General features: G+C 31.2%; 1 protein-coding gene across 1 annotated transcript in view; it reads left to right on the forward strand.

Annotated features, from left to right (window-relative positions):
- The first annotated feature begins 4,295 nt into the window (after window positions 1-4,295).
- Window positions 4,296-27,236, forward strand: part of LOC107454778 (clavesin-2) — a 356,878-nt gene continuing 333,937 nt past the window's right edge. The window contains exons 1-3 of the transcript XR_011637683.1: window positions 4,296-4,355; window positions 22,485-22,670; window positions 23,635-23,883. The gene's annotated coding sequence lies outside the window, so the exon portion shown is untranslated. The remainder of the gene's footprint in view (window positions 4,356-22,484; window positions 22,671-23,634; window positions 23,884-27,236) is intronic.

Raw genomic sequence — 27,236 nt, forward strand, 5'->3', positions numbered from 1 at the left:
ATGAATTTATAAGCCATACAAATATTTAAAAACAAGCCTATTCTTGAAATTATAACATATAAATACTTGGAAAATGTTAACTTTTTTTTATAATCATGAATTGAAAATTAAAGTGTCAACATATTAACACATACTGTTCATTGACTGGGAAATCTATGCCCAGTAAAGGAACATGCCTGTTCCCTCACTGGTTAGAAGTTGTTTTTTGTATTTTTAACATACTTTTGATACGGAACATCACTAAAGGTACAAGAAATTTAAAGTTTATCTTTTATTTTCATTAACTTAGAAAAAAACCCAGTAAAGGAACACTTATTCTTTCACTGGTTTTTCATTGTTCGGTGATCCAGTGAATAAACACCCCCTTATCTCAGTACTTTATTATGCTATGATACTTAAAAAATTAAAACGTAACTTCCAAAACTATATTTTGAATTCTCTTTTTCACAGTGAGAAAAATAAAACTATTACATGCAATCAATTCCACTTCAAACATATTAATACAAACACTCACCTTATAATTTTTTCATAGAAACAAGGTGTTGCAGAGATAATAACAAATTCATAAATTTTTCCAGAGAAGTCTATTTAACCAGGTAATCCAAAACATTGCTAGATGACTTCCTATTGTTTGGCAGAAAGCTATTGTTACCAATCAATCCAAAGAAAAACTTTCAGATTCTTATAATTTGATTCAGATTCAATATATTTGAAATTTTCCTTCACTGGGTAGTGTACCTTCACTTGTTGGTTTACCCTATACATGTTCCAAAAACACTAGAAACTTTAAATGATATTGACTATGCCGTTTTTATTTCGAAAACTTATATGCTTCCCTTCCAACTAATGAAATTCTTGTGGACCTTGTTCAAATTTTTTGTTTACTTAATCTTAATGATATTATTGTTGAACAGAGCTGGAAAATTCTTGCTCATATTAACCAAAACAACAATTTTATTCATGATTGTTTTTTTGGCCAACTGAATTGGAAAAAAAATTTAATACTAATGTTAGCAATATTTTTCCATTTCTTCAAGAATATTGATTCGTTAAATCATTTGCTAAAATTCCTACAAATCCCTTCTTTCTCAGATTTCTTGATAATCTTTTGGTTATAAATTTTGACGATTTTGATATTTGGCAAAGCAAAATTATTCAAGTGAATTAATTCTTGACAAAACTAATATTTGAAAATTTTCAGCAAATTTTCTAGATTTAACTCTTAAAATTAATGAAGATAGGAAAATTGCATTTAAACTTTTTAACAAAAGAAATTATTTTAACTTTCTAATTAAAAAAGAGTATAGATTTTAATTCAAACTTAGCCAATAAGGTTTTTTTCCAATATTATTTTTCCCAATCAGATTCTTAGGTTTTATAGTAATAATTCCTGTTCCGTATTTGTAAGCTACACTCTTGGCGACGGAGCATCTCCACTTGGCACACTGTATATACGCCAACTTGGCAAGCTGTCTATGTTTGTACGCCATTACAGTCTACGCTCTACTCCCGAAAGGGAAACGCAAATAAACTCCTAATTTACAAAACGCTTTCTCTTTTTTTACGCCACCCCTCCGCACAATTCCAATTATAAAGAGTTTTTAAAAGAGACTGATAAATTTAAAGCAGATTTAAGTAATATGGTAATTATGGTATATATTTTATAATACGGTACGGTTATAATATGGTATATAATGTGGTTTATAATTTATAATATGGTATGGTTATAATATGGTATATAATTTAAGTAATATATATAATAACCATTTTTCTCATTTATTCCTTCAACTTCATTTTAAAAAGTTTTTGAACAATTTCGAAAACTAATTTTGTTTGATTCATGAATTAGCTCTGATTTAATTTTTTAGGTAGAAACTAATTATGATTTGCTACTCCTAAAGCCACTGGACAGAATAATTTGGATGTATGACGTTTCAGAGTGGATTAATCAATTTATTAAATAAACTTCTAAATTAGTTGTAGCCTTTGTAAAATAATTTTAATATTTTAATTTTCTAGTGTAACAAACAGTTTTTTTAATTAAATATGGAATGGACACAGTTTCACGAATAGCCACCCCCTATGAATGCTGGTAATAGACTTTACTGTTGCGAAAAACTTTACTGTTGTGAAAGACTTTAGTGTAGTGTAGATTTTACTATTGTGAAGGACTTTAGTGTAGTGTAGACTTTACTGTTGTGAAAGAATGTGTAAATGAAGGATAAAGTCTATAAACTGATTTCTATCCATGTATAAAGGCTTTGATGTATAAACAAGTCACCCTGTATTTGAGATCCTCAAGCCATTAAGACTGAGACGTGAAAATACAATCATTAGATCAAAAGTTATTAAGTTATTCAAGGTGGTCCATTTCATTATACAATCTACACATGAAAATATGGAGGAAAAAAAAAACTCTTGTATTTTCTAATCTATTCGATTTTCAAGCAAGTTTTAATTACAAAAGATGAAGTTAAAAACAATATTTATAAAATAGTTCAGATCTGTGTTCCCGTTCAGATTTTATAGCAAAAAATTGTGAAATGGCTTGAAAAAAAGTCGCGTTCTTTTCAAACTTTGGCGAGATTAAATTATTACTTAATTGAGCTGACACTGTCTAAATAATAGTTTTGCACCGAATTTTTAGGAGCTGCCGAGATGGATTCTATAAAAATTTTCGCCTTTTCAATAAAAACCACCCTAATATCAATACTACTTACTAGCGTTCAAAAGTCTTTGGTCTAACTCAACATTATGGATTGTTTATAAACTCCTGTTTGTGAAAATTGCAACACCATGAAGGAATCGTCATAATTGAATGAAATTTAATACACAGTTGAGTGGTAGTGGTACAAATAAATGATTAAACTTTCAAAGCAAACAAACAATAACAAGAGATCGAAATCAGTATTTTGTGTAACCACCACAGTCCGCAATAAGTGCTGCTACACGACATGGCATGGAGTCAAGCAAACTTTGAATGTCTGTCTGAGAAAGAGAATTCAATACTGTTTGTATGCGTACCCAAAGTTCGTCTGTAGAAGCAACAGGACGAGGATTACGAGCGAGACGCCGGCCAACGAAATCCCACACATGTTCAATCGGCGACATATCCGGGGAATACGCCGGCCAAGGAAGAAGTTGTACCAGTTGCGATGCAAGGAAGGATTGAACAGTCCCAGCAATATGAGGGCAGGCATTGTATTGTTAAAATACATCACCTGGCAAGGCTTGAAGGAAGGGAACAGCTTGGGGCTGTAGAACTTCACTGATGTACTGGTTGCTGTTCAGATTACCCACAATTCGTAGCAATTGAGATCGTCCATGATATGCTATGAGACCGCAGACCATAACGCCGGGTGTTCGTCCACTGTGGCGTTCGATAACGCACTCCAGAAGATGGCGTTCACCGGCATAGCGTCTGACACAAATGCGGCCATCATGGTACCACAAATTGAAGCGAGATTGGTCAGAAAACACGACACGCTGCCAATCAGCAAGCCAGTTCCTATGCTGGTTGGCCCTTTGCAGCCACAGGCGGCGAAGGTTTAGCGTGAGGGGGATCCTGTATAAAGGAGTCCTTGCACGCAGTCCACGCTGCCGCAGGCGTCTACGAATTGATATAGTACACAATGAGGCACCTGTAGCTATTGACCACCGTGCTGCCAGTTGTCTAGAGGGAGCCGTACGGTCCGTTAGCGCAACGCCGAACAGGTGTCTATCCTCGCAAGCTGACGTGACATTTCAGGGTCCACTCCCGGATTTCCGAGTTGTCCGACACTCGTCCATCCACTGCTTTCAAACACGCATCACTGTGCTGCTGTTACGCTGCACACGAGCGGCTACTGCACGATAACATAATCCAGCTTCACGAAGGCCGATGATTCTCCCCCGTTTAAACTCCGTAAGTTGTTGAAATCTCGCTCTCTTTCGTCGAATAGGCATAAGTAATGACTAAGCTAACATTTACCACTAGCAGATAACCATACTCGCTTGGCTACAGTCGTCTATTTATTGGAATCCATCCGCCGTTCAGAGGGCGCTGCTCAACATACGCATGCGCTACGGGTCTGAAATTCTAATCATTTGCATATCATGCTCTACTTTACATTTCCTGAAAATTTCTGCTCACTCGCGTAAGTCCTTCATGGTGTTGCAATTTTCACAAACATGAGTTTACAAAATGTAATATAATATTGTATGATTTCAATCGACTTAATCAGTTTTTGAACTTGCTGAATATGCTTATCAGCAAAAAAGTGCGCTAGGTTCCTTTAAAACCACTTTAAATCAAACGCAATTTCAATATCAGTCAGAGATTAAATACTTAGAGTTCTTCATGTTTAGAGATTTTCGTAAGTACTGGATGAATTTCTTTGCTTATAATAATGATATAGAGTTAAAATACAATTTTAACTAAGTATAGGTTTAGCATGTTTAATTTCTTAATGCTTATTGTAGTTTTATATGTATATTAATATTTAGTTTTATATGTATGTAAATTTCCTTTTGAAGAATTTGTTCTCACATGTCCCGAATTACTAAAAAGAAAGCTGCTTGCAAATATATATATATATATTTATAATAAGAATACAAATTCCTAAATCATGGGTACTGGGTTTTAATTTTTTATTTTATAACCGTCGTTGAACAGCATACCCAATTTTTTTGGGTTTACGACTGCTAATGTTAAACTCAGTAGCCTTGTAATTTTGAACCCGAACTAGAAGACAAGGAACTCCTGGATCACGCTTTGGGAGAAAATTGCCTTCGTGGAGGTGGAACTAATCCGCATTGGTGTTAAACCAACGCCTCCTATAACTGAAAGCCTCCACACGGTTTTTTATAAGTAGTCCGATCAGACCACTGCGTAGGATATCCACTTTCCGAACGAGTCACATAATACAAAATATAGCTAAAATAAGAAAGTGGTAGCAAATATATGACTAAAAATTCGTTTTATTTATGAATATTATTGGTTTGTCTTATTCACTTGTCAACCACTATAGATTCAATTCTCAAATATATATGGTGAATTTCTCTCAATTTCTTTTATAAAAGGTTTTGGGTTCATGCGTACAACTGGTTCACTTTTTAAATAGTCTGCGCCGACTACTTATAAAAATCCGTGTGGAGGCTTTCTGATGTAGGAGGTGATGGTTAAATGGTGAGGAAAATCACGAAAACCTCATACGGTTAGCTTGATGGAAAGAGACTCCTACGCCATGATTCGTCTAACATTGATGATATTGTGAGTCAGCACTATGGTCGGTACGAGCCGGGAGTGGAATTCGTATCGACCAGTCATCGCTGGGATTCGATCCCGGCTCGCCTCATTGGAAGGGTAACACTCTATCCCCTGAGCCACCACATCTCTTATATATTGGGGTTGGACAAAATTTTGGAAACACTTCTAAACTTACACTATTGATACAATATTTCGGTTGACAACTAATATTTTGGAAGATTTTACACGGCAAAATTGTTGGCACAATTTGAAAGATCATGGTTAAAGATTTTATAATGGCATTTTTGTTCATTCATAATTCGAATTGACCAAAATCAGGAGAGGAAGTTATAAAATTTTTTCTAATTTTAAAACCAGTAATTTGGTAAATTATTTTATAATATTGCAATGCTCTTATAGGAACGCATGTTAATTATAGTGAAATTGAAAAGGAAAAAAAAAAGGTTTTGTTTTCTCAATTTGACTTTAGTCTATGTAAATTTTGCAAGAGTCAAAATTGCATCATTTCTAAAAGCTTTATGAATGAACTTACAAATTGAGCAAAGAGTATTGCCGTGTAAAAGTTTCTAGAACATTTGTAATTAAAAGAAAGATTGTTTACCTATACGTATTTCGAAAACTCCTCCACGAAGGCAAATAACTTCCAATACTTGATCCAGAAGTTCCTTTGTCTTCTGGGTGGCTTCAAAATTACAAGGCTCCGGAGTTGAATGCTGGTAGTCGCAAACCAAAAATTGGGTTGGTTGTTTGAATACGATTATTAAATAAAATCGTTTGCTGAAATAATTTTGAATATTTCAAAGTCGCCTATCAAGTCATTAAGCCATATTATATGTAAAAATCCGAATATTATTTAAAATTCAATTGAAAAGTTGTTTTAGCGTTCTGTTTTTTATTTTGTACACTATTTAGAGAAAAAAATGAGATAGTTAATCAAATCCTGAGAAACTATGGTTTATGCACGTTCTTTATCGTTTGGGTAACTTAAAGGCAAAAAAAAAATAAACCATGAGCAGTTTTATAGAAAACTGTGAGTTAGGACAGGCTAATGCTTTTTTTTTACTTTGCATGTATTTCGGTGTAATTATGGAAATATTTAAGAGAATCTATCTTGATTAAAAAATCGTAATAGCCGTTACCGGCGCTGTTTTAGGTGTTCCTTTAGCGTTGCAATTTTTTTTCTGCTCAAAATTTATAAGGCTTAAAAATTTGAAATTACTAATGGGCATAGAAAAGTTCGCAGGAATTAAGATGGAATAAAAAATGAACATTCGCTAATTAATTCAAGACTTATTAACTGTTAAACTTGTTTGAAAAAATACCATACGGGCTGCTCCGCAGATGGTAGGAACGTGACTACAGTGTTTAAATTCTACACGTTGTAGTTTACACTACTTCTACAGTGTTTAAATTTACCACGTTGAAAGGGCCATATTTGTTTATGAACTAATTTTTTTATTTCTGAAATTCTAATTTGTTCGAAAGTTATTGCAATTTTAACTGCTTTTTTGTGAATATGCTTCAATTATTTTTGTATTATGTTACATTTTACTTAGATGCTCAACATCTATAAGATTTAGGAACTTGTAATAATGAAGTGTGTAGAATACTGTACAAGGAGTTTGTTGGAATAAAAAGAAATACTATTCGATTATTAGTTTGAGTTACTTTTAAACTTGTATTATAAAAAAAAAAACATGTTGAGCGATCTAATGTTCGCTGAAATGCAACTACAAACTTGAAATTTAACATATTGATAGGACCATTTTAAATACTTATTTGTTAATGATCTTAACACATAGTGTTCTTTTTTTTGGAATTCTAAGTTGTTCGAAATTTATTGCAATATTAAGTGCTTTTTTTGTATTTTCTCAATTTCTTGATGCTCGAAATCTACACTGTTATAATTTTCATTCTAAAATTGTGGTAAAATAACAGGAAGCAGTCTGTCCATACAATTAAACGTAAAGTTAACGGTAAACAACATTTGTAAACTCAACGGTTTTCAAACCGTTTACAACAAGTATGGTTAAAAAACCATAAATACGAAACTATACAGTTTTTAAACCATTTACAATTAGCATGGTTTCAAAACGGTAAAAACAGAATTTTTAATGGACATAGGAGATTGTTTAGCAGCTTAATGGAGCTGCCATCTTTGCGTATCGTATTCTAACAGCCCAGGGACACAAATTGCGGAGTGCAAGCCACTTGAAACTTTTCACGTGGAGGAAATATTGTGATGCCAACGCTGGGATTCGTACACCCGATCTGTCTCTCACGAGATTGACAGCTTAGCCATCTCGGCTATAATATGTACCCCTTTACAAGTAACTAAGTGACTTCATTAGGTGAGTCACGCTGGTGCGATAAAATTCTTGTTGTTTAACCGTATTAGGTGAAAACAGTTAATAAACGATTTTTCTCTCAGTTAACAGTTTGAATACCATATATTTAAGATTCTTTGAATGCTTTATTCGAATATGGAAAAATAACAATTAAAGACATTGTTATTTAACCATTTTTTCTGAGAAATTTCTAACAGTGTATAAGATTTAGAAACTCGTAATTACGAAGGTGAGTAGAAAAAATGTACAAAGTGTTCGTTCGCATATAAAAAAATCGGTTCGATTATAAGCTCAAGACTTATTAACTTTTTAACTTGTAGTTTTAAAAAACACATGTGGGTTGCTTTGAATTAATTGATCAAGAAGCAATTCTTGGAGCAATTGGAGGTTGATGACAAATGTTGATAAGTGAATTCTACTGTCAACTATCATTTTCTTCACGTTTGGAAAATGCACAAGAGATTTCATTTTCAAATGTGATATCACATTTTAAATTCATCTTAAAAAAAAAAGCATCTGAATAACTTTTGATTTAATGATCGGATCTTCACGTCCTGGGAGTCAATCTTAGTGGCATGAGGGGGTGACCTCAAATATGCTAATTAATTAGTGCAGACATAACTTTAAGTTGTGAATTCAGGCACAAAAAGTACTTTCTCTGAATAAACATACTTTTCTTTCGGTGGATTCGGATTTTAGACCACCTGATTATAAAGGGATTGTCACATTCTAAGAATTTGATTCCAGGAATTAAAAGACATTATTTTATGTGTATTTTGCCATATTTCGAGAACTTTTTAAGCGAATTGAAAATTTTTTGCACACAATTATAAAAGTCGTTTATCCAAAGATAATTCCATTAAAAAAATAGTTTTTTGTAAATAGTTATTATTTTATTTAATGGTGGTTGAAAATTTTTTTTAAATGAAAGGTATGCATTTTTTTATATCCTCTTAAGTAATGTAATTTTATGTGGCAAAAAATAAAGTTTGAGAGAAATCGGTTGAAAAGTTCTTGAGAAATCGAATTTGAAAAAAAGTCTATAATAAAGCGTGAGTGTTTCTCTCTTATAATTCAGAACTGTTTATGCTTAAGTCCTGAAATTCAAACAACGGGTGTAAGGGGCAAGTTCAGGCCCTCATTCTAAAGCTCTTGCTAAAATTTCAATTAATGCATTCGGAAGAGACACCCGAAAATGAATTTTGCTCATTGTTTTACGTAGTTTTTCTCATAGTTTTTTACGTTACACATTGTTAAAAACGATTCTGTTATCTTTTTTTCAATTATTTAGAAGATGATGTTTGCAAGCTTACAGCTCTCATGAATCAAATCTAAGTTATATTGGGATATATGTACGTTATTTATCGTTATTCGTTATGTCAAATAAGCTGAAGTAAAAAAAAATCAAAAATATGGCACGTAAATACGCATTTGAAAGAGAAATAATTCTAAAGCCCTCTTAAATCACGTGCTTATTCACACTTTTAAAACATGTTTTTATAATCCTACAAAAAATGTTAAATGACAATGTTAAATGTAAGGGAAACAAGAAGTAATGTTTTAACGAGAAATTCATCTGAAAATCACTTGACTGTTATAGATTTTAACTATTATGAGTAATAATAAAACACAGAAAAATAGAACGAGCAATATTAAATAAAGCGCAAAATTATTTGATTTTTCAATAGTGCCATTATTTACTTTTTAATTGATTGTTGATTAATATCAATTGATTGATTACACTGGAAAAGGATTTTGTTTTTGTATTCTGTTGCATGAGATTTGTCAATTGATCTTAGATACATTCGTATTGCTGGTTTCGAATCTGCAATCGATTTCTCGCTCCAGGCTAAAGCCATTTTTAAATACCCTTTTTAGTTTATTTTTTGACGAAAGTTTAAAAACGCTGTATTTAACAGGGGTCCTTAAATATTGGGACAAACTTCTAGGAGAATTAGAGCATATTGTCAGGATTAAAATTGCATAGGTTCCCCTGTCTATTGTCATATACCGCTAATAGCTCTTCTTTATAATAGATTGTTTCTTCAAAAAATAGACTTGAAATTTTATTCAAAAAAATCTATAACTTTAGGAGCAAATCAATTTTAGATCTGAAATTCCCACATCAAAATTAGGAAAGAAAAAATCTGTTTATAAATTCACTAAAAAATTTGTTCCTCAGTATTGTAACTAATCAAGCTACATTAAAGAAACAGTTCTTTTTTTATAAAAACAAAACTTTTTGATAACCACACATAAACTAAGCAAAATTAAATTAAATTAAAATACCCGTGACGGGTTAGTAATAATCTTGATAAATAAATGGAAAAATCCGTAACTGGTTAGTATAAAAATTAAAGTCAAAACAAAAACTTTTCTAATCAAAATCAACAACTCTCTGTAGTTCCATAAATTGTCTCGTGCTTTTATTTTTAACATGATGGAATATTTAGCTATTTTTACATGGCTTGCCCGTCTGGCCAGAAGGTCAACAACAACTCTCTGTAGTTCCATAAATTGTCTCGTGCTTCTATTTTTAACACGATGGAATGTTTAGCTATTTTTACATGGCTTGCCTGTCTGGCCAGAAGGTCAACAACAACTCTTTGTAGTTCCATAAATTGTCTCGTGCTTCTATTTTTAACACGATGGAATGTTTAGCTATTTTTACATGGCTTGCCCGTCTCGCCAGAAGGTCAACAACAACTCTCTGTAGTTCCATAAATTGTCTCGTGCTTTTATTTTTAACACGATGGAATGTCTGGCCAGAACTTCAAACTAAATTTGCAAGTTTTACGCAGATTCGGCTAGTTTTTTAAAAAAAGATTTAGCAAGAAATAACTATACAAAGTGGTGAATTATCTAAGCCTACGAATTGTTTAGAAATAGCGGTCGATAAAAATTTACTAAATTGAATTTATTAAACCAAAAATCACAATTAATAATCTTCCAATTGAAAATATTTATTCGCTGTGCGGCGCAAGTTGGCATCTCTGTGCTATAAATAAAACTTTTTTGTGTGATCGTTGCATTAATTTCTTCAAACCATTTTAGTAACGATAATTGTATTAAAAAATTCAAAGCATTAAAAATGTACTCGAATGATGTGTTTCTAATAATCTTGGCTTCGCCGGTCAGGTGACTGGCGAAACCTCCGTGGAGCTACAAAATCTCAGTGCCGGTCACCGGTGACCCGCATGGCATTCAACGTGTTAATTTATCTCGTTATATAATTTTTTATTCATTAGCCAGATATTTTTTAGATAATTTTAGACTTTATAGTATTATTTACCTCTTTTTAAGTCTTATACGAAGAACAGATGTTCAGCTAGTTCGATATTGCTGGATAAAAATGTTTTTATTATACACAATTTCTAAATAATTCATATCCTCCATGTCATCTGTAAGGTACAAAATCTTGTTTACTTAGTAGCAGAAGTGCGATGTGATAATTTAACTTTTTCTTATATTTTGCTTTTGAAAAAAAAATATTTTGTTATTAGCAGTAAAATCTCGACCAAAGATATGCTTATATGTTACTGACCTCAATTTTTTTCAATCTTAAGATATCTCACTTTCCAAGGTTGCCGAAGAAATTAAAATAACTGACTGCGATAATCGCCCTGTTATCGATAAGCGAACTTTTTTATTAGTCGAAAAATGTCGATAAACAAAATGGTTTTTTTAAAGTTAAAAATATCTTGCAATTTCATTCGTCAAAAAAGTTTATTTATCTGCTTTAATCTTAGCCTTCTTAAGCATTTGTGCTCATTTGAAGCAATATTTGGCAGTTATTTTTGATAGTTAAATGAGTCCATTTTCCTGTATGGAGATACCTAAGTAGCAGTGTTATTAAGTGTTAGCGTTTCAATCAATTTAAAAATGATGGGTGATGGCAAATGTTAATCAATTTGCGCGTTTGCAGTTAAAATTATAATTTGATTAAATTTTAAAATAATATTAATAATTATTAAAATTGCAAGAAAAAATTAGCGAGTTTTAGATTCAAATGGTTTTTTTTCCAGTTTCAAAAGTAACGGCTCATTTGCTGATTTGATATTTAGCTAAAGCGAAAAAGATTCACCTTCGTATTAAGATGCAATTTTTTTTATAATTACAAAATAAGCCTCTAAATTCGATTCAAGAATAATTAACTTAATTCAATTTGTGCTTTTGCATTTAGCAATATAATTTGATTAAAGTTTTACAAAATAAGTTTTTGCATTTAACCCTTTCGCGCCGACTGTCACAAATACGAGCCAGCCAACCGTATCAATCAGCGTAAAAAGATATAACTGGTAATCAAAGTATTTCTTTAGCAGTTTATTTGTGGGCGGAGTTATAATTGTTTGATTTTTTTAATTCACCATTACTTTGTTCAAAATAAAATTATTTAGTAATACTTTGAATTAACATTGATTATATATATGATTAAACTAACAATAATTAAAATAAAAGCAAAGTAAGTCTGTCAAATTAGCAACGACTACATTTAAGCTACCGGTTTTTATATAATTACAACTTGATTCTGATTTTATACGAATGCTTTTCAGAATCACTCGTTCCCAAGGGGTTAATTCAAACATTAGGAATTTAATTAAATTTGTGCGTTTTAATTTAACACTATAATTTGATTAAACTTCAAAATACATTAATGATTATTAAAATCGAAAGAAGAAATAAGCGAGTTTTAGCTTTAATTGGGTTTTTTCCAGCTTCAAAAGCAATGGCTCCATTTACTGATGGATTTAAATTTTTGCTAAAATAAAAAATTTGCTTTAGTACTTGGATGCTAAATTTGCTTTTAAATACAAAATAAGTCTTTAATTTAAATCATGAATAATTAATTTAATTCAATTTGTGCGTTTGCATTAATCACAATAGCGTGATGAAAATTTAAAATACATTAATAACTATTAAAATCGCAAGAAGAAATAAGTTATTCTTAGCTTCAGATAGGTTTTTTTTCAAGTCTTAAAAGTAACTTCTCATTTGCTGACTGATTTAATTTGTTTGTTTAAACGAAAAAATGTACTTTAACATTTGGATTCAATTTCTTTTAAATACAAAATAAGTTTTTGATTTAATTTAAGAATAATCAATTTAATTCAATTTCTGCCCTTGCATTTAAACATTGAAACCCTGTCCTGTCGTAATATGAAATGATGCTTTTTTGCAAATATTATGATACTTTTATAACTGTTGTGAGTTTGCAACTGTTACTCATGACTGTTAGGTGAAGTGTAATCTATCTAAAGCCAGCGCTGTCTACGCTGATTTTGAAAATGGAGCAAAACGTCAATATGCAGAAAAGCTAGAGTTCGTGAAAACAAAAAGCGTTTGTGATCCATTTTTTTAATATTTAAAAACTTACTCCAGTGATGCATTACCTGGAATCTTAAAAATTTAGACAGTTTTCATCTAGGCTGGAAAACGTCCCTAAACTGACGATTTTTAAGAAAAGTTAAATGACTTTTAAAATATTTAAGCTATTTGTTCACTGTAAAGCCGAGAACAATCTTCACGGCAAGTTGATACACATATTTTATTTTATAACTGCCGTTGAACAGTCGACCCAATTTTTGAGTTTGCAACTACTAATGTTCAACTCTGTAGCTTTGTAATTTTGAACCCAATCCAGAAGACACGGGAACTCCTGGATCGAGTATTGGGAGAAATTTGCCTTTTTGCAGAGGACTTTTTGATGAAACTAACTCACATTTGCGTAACATAGAGAGGAAGACCACGAAAACCTCCCACGGTTAGCCTGATGACAAGGGGGCTCTAACCCATGGTCCTTCTACCATTGAGGATATTTCACGTCAGCACTGTGGTCGGTGCAAACCGGATGCGGAATTCGTATCGACCAGCCATTGCCGGGATCGAACCCCGGTTCACCTCATTAGAAGGCGGACGTTCTATCCCCTGAGCCATCGCGGTTCAAGATGATATATATTATAAAATCATCACATTGCTTTGAGTTTAAAACCCTTAAACTGTGCCTTTTTATTTTCCTTGGTGACGGAGTTTCAAAAAACGCCTTTAAAACGTCAACATTTGTCATAATTTTGCTACCATTTGAATGAATTCGCACAATAGACTAATGGCAACGGTCTTGGAAACATCCCTGAGGATTATCCGAAGACATGCCATCACAAATTTGAAGGAATGGATTCCTGCATAGGCAGACCGATGACCTGTGCACGAAATCCAGCACTTAACGGTGGAACAGTTTAACTAGGACAGATGCCTCACCCCGATGGTCCCTTCGCAGTCAGATTACAGTGATCACCCACCTACCCCTCACTGACCGCTGCCTTTGGTGATCTACTGGGAACCGAGTCTTTACGATCAGTCCACTGTTGGGCATCAAGATCATGCAAAATGAATCCAAATAATAAGACATTCATTAAAAGTAAAATCAATTTAAAATAATCATATTAGACTATTAACTGACATTCAAAATCGAGGGTTAATCTATAAAATGGCTTTCACATGTCCCAACATAGTTAAGTTTCTAAAGCTGAAGATAGGACCTTAAGCAACCATGTTATAATTTTTTTAAAAATTTTTTTGTAGATTTTCTATTTATTTTATTACATTTTTACCGACTTTTGATCTTTTCAAAAATAGTTTTCCCAAGTGGTCGTAAAATGTAAATAGAAAAATCAAATAAGGACAAATGGATTTTAATCTTTTACCAATGGTTAATTATAGCCGTGCATGATAATCATGCATTCAAATATATGTTAACGCACAGATTTTTTGAAAAAAAAAAACCGGCCAAAAAAATACTTTTTCTAAATGTAAACAAAACACACTTTAGAACATTGTCTTTTTCTTTGGTGGATAATTTTGATTATACTGCGCTTTTGCTCCATGGAAAAAAGCTATATTCAGAGATGCCAACTGCTTCGGACACGCCAAAATAATTAAAATAAACCGTACATAACTACAAAATAAATTTTGCAAATATTTGCATGACATACGTACAATGAAGTGGTGAATTATATAAGCCTATGAATTATTCAGAAATAGTGATGGATAAAAATCTACTAAATTCAATTTATTAAACCAAGAATCACAATTGATAAACTACCACTTTTAAATATTTATTTGCTGTCCGGAGAAAGTTGGCATCTCTGAGCAAGTAATATAAAGTGGTGAATTATAGAAACCTACGAATTATTTAGAAATAGTGGTGGATAAACATCAATTAAACTGAATTTATTAAACCAAGAATTACAATTGATAAACTTGCACTTTAAAATATGTATTTCATACCTGCCAACTTTCACTCTTACCGAGAACGGATTTTCAGAGTGGTTGTAAGACAATAAACGAAAAACAATCTTGACTCAAAAATATATTTATATTTTGATCCCGTTGAAATTCGCTTGTGCAAGGATTATCATGCTTTGATATATTTATTGTAATTATTTATATGTAGTGGTGGTCAAACTCATTTATAATTATCATTATAATTCAAAAAGTTAATTGGAATAACCTGAGTATTGTTACCACTTTAAATATGAAAATAAAATCTTCGGGAAAATCCGGAAGAGTTAGTAGGTATGGTACATGCTGTCCTGTGCAAGTTGGCCTCTCTGTTTAGTTTATTCTTGAATAAATAAGTGTTATAGCGTACAATCCTATGTAATTGATAAATATCAATAAAACAATTTTTTTTCTTAGCTTTCACATTGTTATTTTCAATTCTCGATTATATTCGAGGGGGGAAAAATATAGCAGAATTAAATACAACGCCGCTCGAATTATCTCGAGTGTGCACAGTTAGGCCTGTTTAGCGAGCTCGAATTAACTCGAGCGCACAAGTTAAGGGATTAATTTTTTCCTTTATGCAGGTTTCAATCATTGTTAATTGAATCTATTAACATAAGAATAAAAAAGCAAAGCAAAAGTTTTACTATCACTCTAACGATAAAAACTTTCCGGACATAATTGGTTACTAAGACATTACCCAATAAAAATGATGCAATTGATTAGCATATTGTTCTTTTACTTTTGAAACACAGTATTTATCTGGGTCTCGAGAAAATGAAATTGAGTTTTGTACTTTTAAACAAAGTTCTAAATCAAGCAACAGATAATACGACACAAAGAATAAAAATAGGCAAATGAGCTGATAATGTAATATCTTAAATCGTTTTCTGACCTATTTTTCTTAGATATGAATGGAATTTCCAATTGAAATTAATATGGAAAATATATTATACAATTTTTTGCTTATCTTCGATATTTATGTTTTCAGCTTATTAAAACTATTATAATTTTGTATTTCCAGGGCTGCCAACTGCTATGCTTTCTACAAAAGTTTTAATAAATAGGTAGCGAATTAAATAGTAAAACTGGTAAAATAAGGATAATTACGCTTACTCTATATACGAATCACTACGAGAAATTTGCAATTAAGTTGCATTTCATATAATACTTTGAATTCTTGATATGTAGTGGTGGAAAAATGACTTAAAATGAAAATTATTAGACTTAAAATAACTTAAATTTCGCTACCATTGGAAAATGCCTTTTTGCAAAGCGGAAAAAGCCTCCACACTGGTTTTTATAATTAGTCTGCGCAAACTATTTAAAAAGTGAACCGGCTGTGAGCATGAATCAAAATTCTAAAATTCTTCTAAATTTATTTTCTTACAAATAAATTTTTGGTTTTAGTTTAACACGTTCACGCCGGGGTGACCCACCGGTGGGTCACGCTAGATTGTCTCATCTTGGTAGCGCACCGGAGTAAAAACTGGTAACAATAAATTTAATTTTTTGGTTTTTTTCCGGGAATAATAAAAATCCATAACTACCAATTGTTTTCAACGGATGCAATTTTTATATTGAATTGCTTCTTCGCCGTGATAAATTTCCTTACAGTGAATTGTTATTGTTAAGAATAGATTAACTCCTCCCGAATATTATCTAATATTGAAATACTTCTTCTACCAGTATTTTCACTTTTCCCGGCGTGAACGTGTTAATAAATATTTGATTTTGATTGATTTTTGGATGAAGAGCTTCTTAGTCTCAGTCCCATGACTTTGTGATTTATTGGGAGTTTTTTTTTCTTAATTAAAGTCAGAGAAAATTGTTTTATTATTTTATTATTGATTTAATTAATTTGATTTTGATTAAATTTGATAAATTTGAAAAGTTTTTTTTTACATTCAAAATTAAGATTTGTTTCCCCTTGTAATTTTTGATGATAAATAACAGAAATTCTTAAAATAAATACGATTTTAATTTTTTTGTTCTTTTATATGCAATATTAATAATTTTTTTAGATATTTATTAACGACTTTTAAAAAAACTAACTTTAATAACCTTCTACAGAAATTTATAGATTTAAGGTCTTAGTAAAGAATTTATTATTTTGTTGTGAACTTTAACCCTTTCGCGCCGACTGTCACAAATACGTGACAGCAAAAAACCGTATCAATCAGGGTAAGAAGATAAAACTGGTAATCAAAGTATTTCTTTAGCAGTTTATTTGTGGGCGGAGTTATAATTTTTCGATTTATTTAATTCACCATTACTTTGTTCGAAATAAAACTATTTAGTTATACTTTGAATAAACATTGATTATNTGGCTTTTAAGTCTGGTTTTATTTAATTGCAACTTGATTCTGATTTTGTACGAATGCTTTTCTGAATCACCCGTCCCCAAGGGGTTAATCACTTGGTATCTTAATCATAGCAATCTTAATCACTATGAAAAATAAACATAACTAAATGGAACAAACATGTGGAAGAAGGACACTCAAACCCATTGAGATATTGCAATTAATGATTGATGTAAATATTAGCTATTATAAAAAACTAGACATTTAGATGCGCATTGCACTTGATTCTAATTTTTAACGTAAGGAGAAATTCGAAAAAATCAGTCATTTAGGACAGTACAGAACTTTGATTCTTGTTTTTATCGATATCTTTTGAAAATATATTTAATTCTTCGCTTTCTAATGATTATTATTTTGAAAAGGAATTAAAATTTCATTTAGCAATTATTATTTTTAAGAAAGTTTTGCTTCTTAAGATATATTTAAGACAGATTATAATTTTTCAAAACTTTATTCGTAAACTTTCACAGGTCTTTTTTAATTAAAAGGTCCCTTTTTAATTACCTCTCCTAACTTATAAATCATTTTAAATTTACTGATTCATTTCTTATTTTCTTCTTCAAAATATTAATTATTTCTTAAAATAAATATTTGTTAATAAATTTTTTTGAGAATAAAATATGTATTATTATTTATTTTCTTAGATCGAATATTTGAATTTATTAAATATTAATTTTCTAAACTTTTGAAGAAATTCATTTTAAGCTGTCAATCAGGTCAATAGACAACTTTTTTGTTAGAAATATTATTTGAACATTAGTTTATAGAAAATAAATCTAATTTTATATAATTGAAATTAATTCTCAGATAGTTGATTTATTTTTAAGATATCTCTAACTATTTTGTTTTTAAAATTTTTATTTTAATTTCTCAGAGAAAGACTCTTGTAATTCTAATTATTTGGCAAGCGACTGTATTTACATATTTTCAAAGTAAAAATTAGATATACACTGTTACACAACTCGACCCAAAATATTGCCAGTGAGGTTGGGCTCCTTTTATAATTCTCAGGGCAGTAAAAAGAAACTGAAATTCAGAAGAAATAGAAAAAAAAGTAGACCAAACATAAATTAACCAAAGAGAACTAGTCGAGAGATAATACAATAGATAATTGGTCAAGAGTGTGTCGAAAATTTACTTTCTAAAGTAGTTACTCCTGGTCAAATTCTTCTCTTCTTCTTCTTCCCAATCCCCAAAATTAGCAGGGCTGAGCAATGCCAATGAAATTCATGACCCGGAGGAAGTCGGTCACCAAAAGTGGGTTTTCCAGAATGTCCCTCTTGCCCAGTCCAAGGTAGTCCAGGGCATGTTGGGAGGAAGCCTGCATGTTGTGGCACCTGGGGCAGTTTGGGAAGATTTTAACACTACCCTCGAAAGAAAGAGACTTAAGGTGGCCGCTGGTAAGCCTGGTAAGAGCCGTCTGATTCTGGTCAAACATCAGAACTTAAGTTACCTGGTCACCTGGTCGAATAAAAGACCTGGAATACCACAGACCTGGTCAAATAAAAGCACTAAAAGGTTCTAAACGCGTCACATGGGATATGTAGACATGGGTTCAGCCATTGCCTTACGTGCAATATCTTAAGTATAAAAATGCCCTTCCAGCTTTATCAACAATTAGAATATGGGCCTGCAAAATTGATGCTTCTCCGGTTATCCAAAAAGATTTTTTAAATTTGATGAAGCGCAAACCAAGGCAATAAACCGATGGATCGAAATTGATCATTGTATCAATTGATAAAAATGAAAGTATCAAAAAAATTGTCTTATGTCATCAAACTTGACCAAATTTTTGGACCATATGACTACACATTCGTTTGTATGGCTAGAGGTATTTTAAATTCTCTTAAGCAATCAGTTTAATTTAAGTTTGATATTCAAAATAAATTTTTGTTAATTGGATTAAGAAAATTATCGAAACTGTTGAAAGCATTGGTTATCCAGTATTGGCATTAGGATATTTATATATAATACTATGTATTCCATTGTATGTTTATCTATAATGAAAATGATATTAGTTTTATATTTAAGAGGCTAAAACTGGTGGTTTTCGAAGAACTTAAATATTTGCTCTGAGCATCAGGTTTTTTTTATCAATCCTGCTGATTCAGAAAGAACAATGTCTACAATGCTCTGCAAGGTCTTTTCCCATCTTGCTCCAGGGAATCGGAATTCAATTAACTTTGTTACTCCTCTTTTTGATGTCACAAATTCGCGAGAATTATTCAATGATAAACTTAATAGATCGGTATTTGGCACTCATGAAAACATTATATATGTTATATGTGTGTAAAACACAAAAAACAATTATTGCCGTTTCAACAACGTTTTTTAATATCAATGAATTTGACAATGTTAAACAAGAACTGTAATGTTAAGTATCGTTTAACTCATAAATTTAATCAAGAATTGTTCGAATTTTTCCCCTCAGCTTCTATCATTAGGTCATCTAACACCGTACTAAGTAGTAAATAGCATTAAATTGCTCATGTTGGGAAAAGAGCTTAACCAAACTTGTAATAGTAAAAATGTAGAGCCTAACTCAGGCGTCAATAACTATATGTCCTCTCTAATGATCTCTTCTACATCAGCATTTCGTCGCTTTGAAACTAAACCGTGGTAACTCAAAAAAGCAAGTTTCTCAGGAGAGCGATTTCTAACTTTTCAGGAACTTCCAACGCAGCTTGACTCGAAGCTATGGTGACTATTGCAAAATAGTTTACATTAAAAAAACCCAGGTTTCTTTACATTTTTCAATGAACCAGGCCTGATTCTTGTAGCATTTTTAATTCTGTGGTAATTTTGAAACAAGTTAAGGTACTTTGAGTTGCAACACTTTTCTCTAAAACTTTTATTAAAAGTGGAGAGTTATATCAAAATACAACGATGTTCTTCAAAATATCCTCCCGAATATTACATATTTCATTTCAAATTTTGACATACAACAGTGTAGGAAAAAAATCGCTCTCCTGAAAAACTTGCTTTTTTGAGTTATCACGGTTTAGTTTCAAAGCGACGTTATCTCCTCTAAGGTTTTGTTGCAACTGGCACACTGCTACACTACGCCAATGCGATAACGATTTACCTGCTGTCTAAATTAATTTTATGGAACTATGAAGATAACACGTTGTTTCTCTGAAAGGGTGATTTTTTTACACAAAATGACCCAAATATCTAATTTTTCGATTTTTTTGAGTTACTACGGTTTAGTTACAAAGCAGATATTCATTCCTCTCCCATTCTGGTTTCGGATTTTCTCAATATCAACGGATTCATTGATCTGGTCTGACCCCGTCAGACCAGATGGGAATTAGCAACAACAACAACAACAGTTACAAAGCGACGATTTGTTCCAAGAAGTTTGAACATTGACAAAGAAATAAATGAACTCAACGATTTACTCAAAACAAATAATGTGTCATAACAAAACAATGCTCACATCAGCCACTAGAATACATAACTGATTATACTTGTTTTTAAATTTAAATCTACATGCCCAGAATTAAAAATAAAAGTTGTGTTTTACATTAAAATGATGTTTTTTGAAAACACCTTTGTAATATAAAAATGATGCTTTTTTGCTAAAAATATACTATTTTTGTAACTGTTGTGAGTTTGCAACAGTTACTCATGACTTGGTGAATTTTAGTCTATCTAAAGCCAGCGCTGTCTATGCTCATTCTGGAATTGACGCAGAACATCAATTTGGAGAAAAGCCACAGTTTTGTAAAAACGAAAAGTGTTTGTGATCTAATATTTTAATATTTAAAAATTTACCTCAATGCTACCCTACCTAGGATCATAAAAAATTGCAAAAACTGAGAATAAGGCAGTGGTTTTGATAATTTTCATCTAAGGGGGGGATGTCACAATTGGCGATTTTTAAAAATGTTTAATAACTTTTAAAATATTTAAGTTATTTGTCAGTTCTAAAGCCCAGACAAATCTTCACGGCAAGATTATGTTTATAGTTTATAATCATCACATTGCTTCAAGTGTAAGGCACTTTAATTATAACTTTTTTTTAATTTCCTTGGCGACAGAGCTTCGAAAAACGGCGTTATACTTCCTGATTGGATTTCCTCCGTGAGCAAAAAGGGATTACAGCTTCACACTAGGTAGCGGATGGAAGTTGTAGGAAATGTTGTTGATGCTGAAATGTTGTTGGAAGTTGTTGATGTTCAACTAAATTCAACACAAAGGATTAAATAAGATCAAAGGTATTACAACCCATGTGAGCAAGGTTTTATCAGATTTTTACCGACCGAGCCTTCATCCCTTTCATTAAACATTTTGTCAAAAAACGGACATTGTTTAGAATGAAATTTCTAAGCCTGGGTCACCAGAAAATAGTCATAAGAAAGGAATCTGTTAAAAATTATAGCATAAATTCATCGATACTGTTTTTATAAAACAAAAAAAAGTTATTAAGGGACATAAAAGTTTAGCTATGTTAAAATAATTTTTATACTTTTATTAAGTTATTTTTTATTCTAATCCTATATGAATAAGCAATGGGCCATAGCGAGATATGAACGGAATGTGCCAGAATTGTTCTAAATTGGATAAGTATTGCATGCTTTACTTAATAACATCCTAGTTCTCCAAGAAAATAGTCATAAAAAAGGAAACTGCAAAAGATCATGACATAAATTCTTCGATACTGTTTTTATAAAACAAAACAAAAAGTTTATTAAACGACATGAAAATTTAGCTTTTATTAAATATTTTGGATACTTTTATTAAGTTTTAGTTGTTTTTTATTCTAATCCCATATTAATAAGTAATATGCCATAGCGAGTGATGACTACTACAATGATTCTTCATCAGATAAGTATTACCATTTTTATTTAATAGATATTTAATGTTTCTATTAAATAAATGTTTCTATTGTACTCGATTTTCAATGTTTAATTTATGTAACTTTATTCTTAATATAAATTTAATAATGGTTAACTTAATAATGATTTAATTGTTAATAACTAACTTTGGTAACTACTATGTTTGGGAAACGCAGTTGATCATCCGTCGTTATGCTGAATCCGTTGCCAGTCACAAAAACCTTAAACTTCATGACATTTCATGGCCCAAAAACGAGCCATTGTGGGAGTGTTTTATTTTTACTTTCAACGTAATTGCTTATAGCAAAATAATAAAAAAAAACTAGCTGATTTTTAGAACAAATTATTTTTTCCCCAGATATCTTTGCAACTAAATCTTGATTTATATTTATTTTCGTTCCAGATGATTTAGAACCATAACTGTCGCAAATGGCAAGCAATTATGATTTCCAGATGGCAAGTATGGGATTTCTACCATGCAAAATGGGATATCTAACAGACTGGATGGTAAAATTAGCCGAAGATGAATTGAATGAAACTGAAGAAACTCGTAATCAGGCTATATCAGAACTCAAGAGTCTCATACAAGGTTAAGAGCCCCCTCCCTTTATTAAAAAAACCCTTTATAAATTGGGCCCTTAATAATAATATCCCCAATATCATTTTTTTGTATATTTCCTCAATCTCTGATACTATTGAGGTGAAAAAAATATTTCTCCATTGTACTTGCTTATTCAAATGTAATTCCTTGAAAAAAAAGTTAATAATAATTATTTGTTTCCTTTCATTCCCTAATTGAATGCTTGAAAATATTTTTAGGATATAAAAAAATTTAAAATCTTTTCAAAAATATGCAACTTGAAGTAAAAAATTAAGAAAATTCAAATAAAATCTGTAAAATAGTTATAGGACAGTTAAAAATTTAAAAATAAATTTTTAAAATTTGTAAAGCAGCACTATTTGGCTGATTTCTAATTAATTTAAATTTTTCTTATTTAAAAATGTATTTTTTTGTTTGAATATTTCTAAAAAAATTACAAATACACTATGTTGAAAAAAAATTATAGTTCGATTTGATTGATTTCATTTATTTTGGTAAAATTTTGTAAAAAATTGTGTATCTAAGTTCTATTTTGTTTCGATCATTGCAGAGTTAAAAAATAAAAAAATAATGCTTAGCTATTAAAATTGAATTTTTGAATGATTTAATTATGTTTTGAAAGAACGGGGATTATAGTTATGTGCCAGACCTTTTGATTTATTGACAAAAATTTCAGAGACATCTGCGAAATATGCAGAGTGAGAATTTAATGATAAGGGAATTTAAAATTTTTCAATCGCTCTCCTGACTTAGCTATTATGATGAACTTTTCCAAATTGATTAACCAGATTAAAGTCACTTCCATCTCCAGGAGTGAGGTTGGAAGTTCGATTATTGAATAATTTTTTTCAAAATATAGCTCAAGACATTTGGCGTTTAATTAGATTTCAGACTCCTTTTATAAATGGTGGTCCTTAATGAACGCCCTGAAGATATTAAACTTTATTTTCAGAACTTAAGGAACTGAAGATCTGGACTGATGATGCTTGCCTACTGCAATTCCTAAGAGCAAAAAAATTCGATGTAAAGAGAGCTTGGGAACTTTTACACCATCTTTTCGTTGTTAAACAAAAATATCCTGAAGTTTATCCGCCAGAGCTGGACATAGAGATCATAAAAACCACACTGGAACAAACCAATGCTGGTGGTGCATATCCATAGAGAGACAAAAATGGCTCCGTCATAGTGTTTTTTAACATTGGTAAGATTCAAGTAGTAATTTTCTTTTCTATTTATCTTTATCGAAATTTTTAAATTTCGCCGAATTTACGTGGCGATGGAGAGGTACATAATGCCTATTTTGTTTATGATATTCTACTCATGATAAATTTAAACAGTATCTAACTGCCATTAGAGAATTCTGTGCACCTAAATCTGAGGATATTCAAGCTAAATGAAGAAGTGAGTTGCTTTTTTCCTTTTCTTTCTGTGCTTACTCCATTAATTTCTGTTTCGATTCCAAAATGCATTTTATTGGATTTATTAATTTTGCTTATATTGGGTTCATTGTAGTTTTATAAAGTTTTGGTGGACGAATTTTCCAATGTTTTATTGAAATTACATTATGTTTTGGCAGACATTCCTGTTACCACGGTGTTCCACGCAAACAGGAATGGCGCCAAACATAAGTCACCAATTTCGCCAAGGGACACCTCAAGTATATTTAAACCAATTTTTTTTGTCATACTGAATACAAACACAAATATAAAGTGAAATAATTATGTTATCTGTAAAAATAAACTTGAGGGTGCCCCTTGGCGAAATTTGCGACTTATGTTTGGCGCCATTCTTGTTTACGGGGAACACCGTGGTAAAAAGAATGGCTGCCAAAATCTAATGAAATTTCAATAAAACATTTGAAAATTTCAACAAAACATCAGCCAAAACTTTATAAAATTGCAATGAACCCGATATGAGCAAAATTAATGCACCCAATAAAATGCATTTTGAATTGAAACAAAAATTAATGGAGTAAGCAAAGAAAAAAAAAAACACTTTTTCATTAAGCTTGAATATTCTTAGGTTTAGGTGCACAGAATTCTATAATAGCAGTTAGATACTGTCGAAATTTATCATGAATAGAATTTGTGTACCTCCATCGCCACATAAATTCGGCGAAATACGAATCAAAAATGGCGTCCGTGGTACCAAACTGGCGGTGACATTTTTTTAAAGTCCCTTTTTATGACCGCTTACATACCTTCGATCTTATTGACCAGAAGCAAAAGTAACCTTACCAGCCGGTATCCACCGTAGAACTAGCGGACCTCTGAAATTACACATAGAGTTGAACATTTAAAAATAAAGCTGAAATCTAAACCTATCAGAATCACGATTCGGTTTTAACATCGCCCAGCTTGGCGATCAACCGCGATCACAACTTGGCGAGAATCAAGGGGCACCCCATACCTGCCAACTTTTAATCATTTTCATTATAATTTTTCTCAGTGGTATTAAAATGGAATTAAAACTTCAATTTTAAGCAAAGAAATACGTTGTATTTGAGAAAACTTACGTTGACAACCATGATAGTAACGCATATTTATATATGTGCTTAATTTTTGTAAGAATAGTGGTGGTCAAAATCATTTAAAAGTTAAATTTGAAAAAGAAAAAACAGTATATATTTACTACCACTTTAAATATGAAAATAAAATCTTCCGGAAAATCCGGAAGAGTTGGCAGGTGTGGGGCACCCTCAAATATAGTTTACCCATGTTATCAATGATCAATAAACATTTTTGTCGGAATTGTTATAAAAAATAAGGTGAAAACATTAAAATTAAAAACTATTTACAATAGATCTCTGAATATTCCCAAAACCTACCAAAACATTTTTCATTGATTTTTCTTTTTGCATCTTTTTGTGTACAAATGATTTGCACTTTTATTCATTATTTAAGAACTATCTCAAACAAATATGAACTGTTAATTAATATTTCCTGCTGAACAATTTTTTGAAAGTAAGTAAAAAACAATTAAAAGTAAGTAAAAGATATTCACGTCTAAGATATTCATGGTGATCCATTTTATGTAACAAAGATATGAGTATTTTAAAGTAAATTCTGATCAATATATTTCACACATTCGATACAAATAAAAATTGCAACAAGCTTTAGCTGGTAAGTTTAGTTGTAACATTTCTGCTGGCAGCATTATTAAAAATTATTACCTTTTGACACACATGCGTTTTCAATTTTTATTGGCTGTTTTGCGCGTTACTAACCAGAAGTCTTCGCTTTTTTAACCCCTTGGGGACGGGTGATTCAGAAAAGCATTCGTACAAAATCAGAATCAAGTTGCAATTAAATAAAAAACGGTAACTTAAATGTAGTCGTTACTAATTTGACAGACTTACTTTGCTTTTATTTTAATTATTGTTAGTTTAATCATATATATAATCAATGTTAATTCAAAGTATAACTAAATAGTTTTATTTTGAACAAAGTAATGGTGAATTAAATAAATCAAAAAATTATAACTCCGCCCACAAATAAACTGCTAAAGAAATACTTTGATTACCAGTTTTATCTTCTTACCCTGATTGATACGGTTTTTTGCTGTCACGTATTTGTGACGGTCGGCGCGAAAGGGTTAATTATTTTGGCGTGTCCGGAGCAGTTGGCATCTCTGAATGTGTGAGTCTTGGTTTAAAAAATTTTATTTGTTAGGTTTTTATCCACCACTACTACTAAACAATTCGAAAGCTTATATAATTCGCCACTTGATAGCTTTTGTGCCTTACCATTAAAAAATAAAGCAAAATTAATCAAATATATGCAAATTTTAGTTAGTAGTTGTTTACCGTTTTCAAATGATTATGGCTCGTCCGGAGCAGTTGGCATTTCTGAAATTTCCCTTATTGCCTAATACGAAAAATTTTACGTGTTTATTTAGCAAGACTTTCCCTCCCTCACTTTTATTGAGGAGGATATATATAAAAATTTTAGTAGAAATTTTTAAATGAAATCTTCCGGAAAAATTAGCAGCTATATCTTTGACTCTTGATCATACCGCTCAAATTTAGGATTTTTTATGTGTTATTTCTACTGGTAGAGTTCAATTTTCGACACTAACAGAGATTTGTAGAATTTTTAATAACTCTCGTAAATTGTCTAAAAAAATTTGACCTATAATATATTTCTTGCAATTTTCCATATAGAGTTGTAAACAAAAATATTTAACTGTAATTTATTAACAGATTCCCATTGCTATTGTTAGGAAAAACATTTTTTGAAAACTGAAACTCCGTAGTGCCGCTGTTCAATCGAAAAATTAATATATTTAAATTTTTAAGTGGTTTATTCAAGGGACGAAAATGTTTTTTTTTACAACATTAAAATTAATAATGAAACATTTCTGCTACAAAATTTACTCTATTTTTGTTGTTGAAAAAACCCCCTTTCTTTTACCTTTTGCGGAACTTTTGGTTGCTAATTTTTATCAGACAATACATTAGAAACTGCGATATTTGGCAGTGCATTTTATTGAGGAAACATTATTTTATCTCTCTGTTGCTTAAATAGAATTGCAGATAAAATTTGCGAACACTTA

The sequence above is a fragment of the Parasteatoda tepidariorum genome, chromosome 9 (genome assembly GCF_043381705.1).
Source record: "Parasteatoda tepidariorum isolate YZ-2023 chromosome 9, CAS_Ptep_4.0, whole genome shotgun sequence".
Classification (NCBI taxonomy): domain Eukaryota; kingdom Metazoa; phylum Arthropoda; class Arachnida; order Araneae; family Theridiidae; genus Parasteatoda; species Parasteatoda tepidariorum.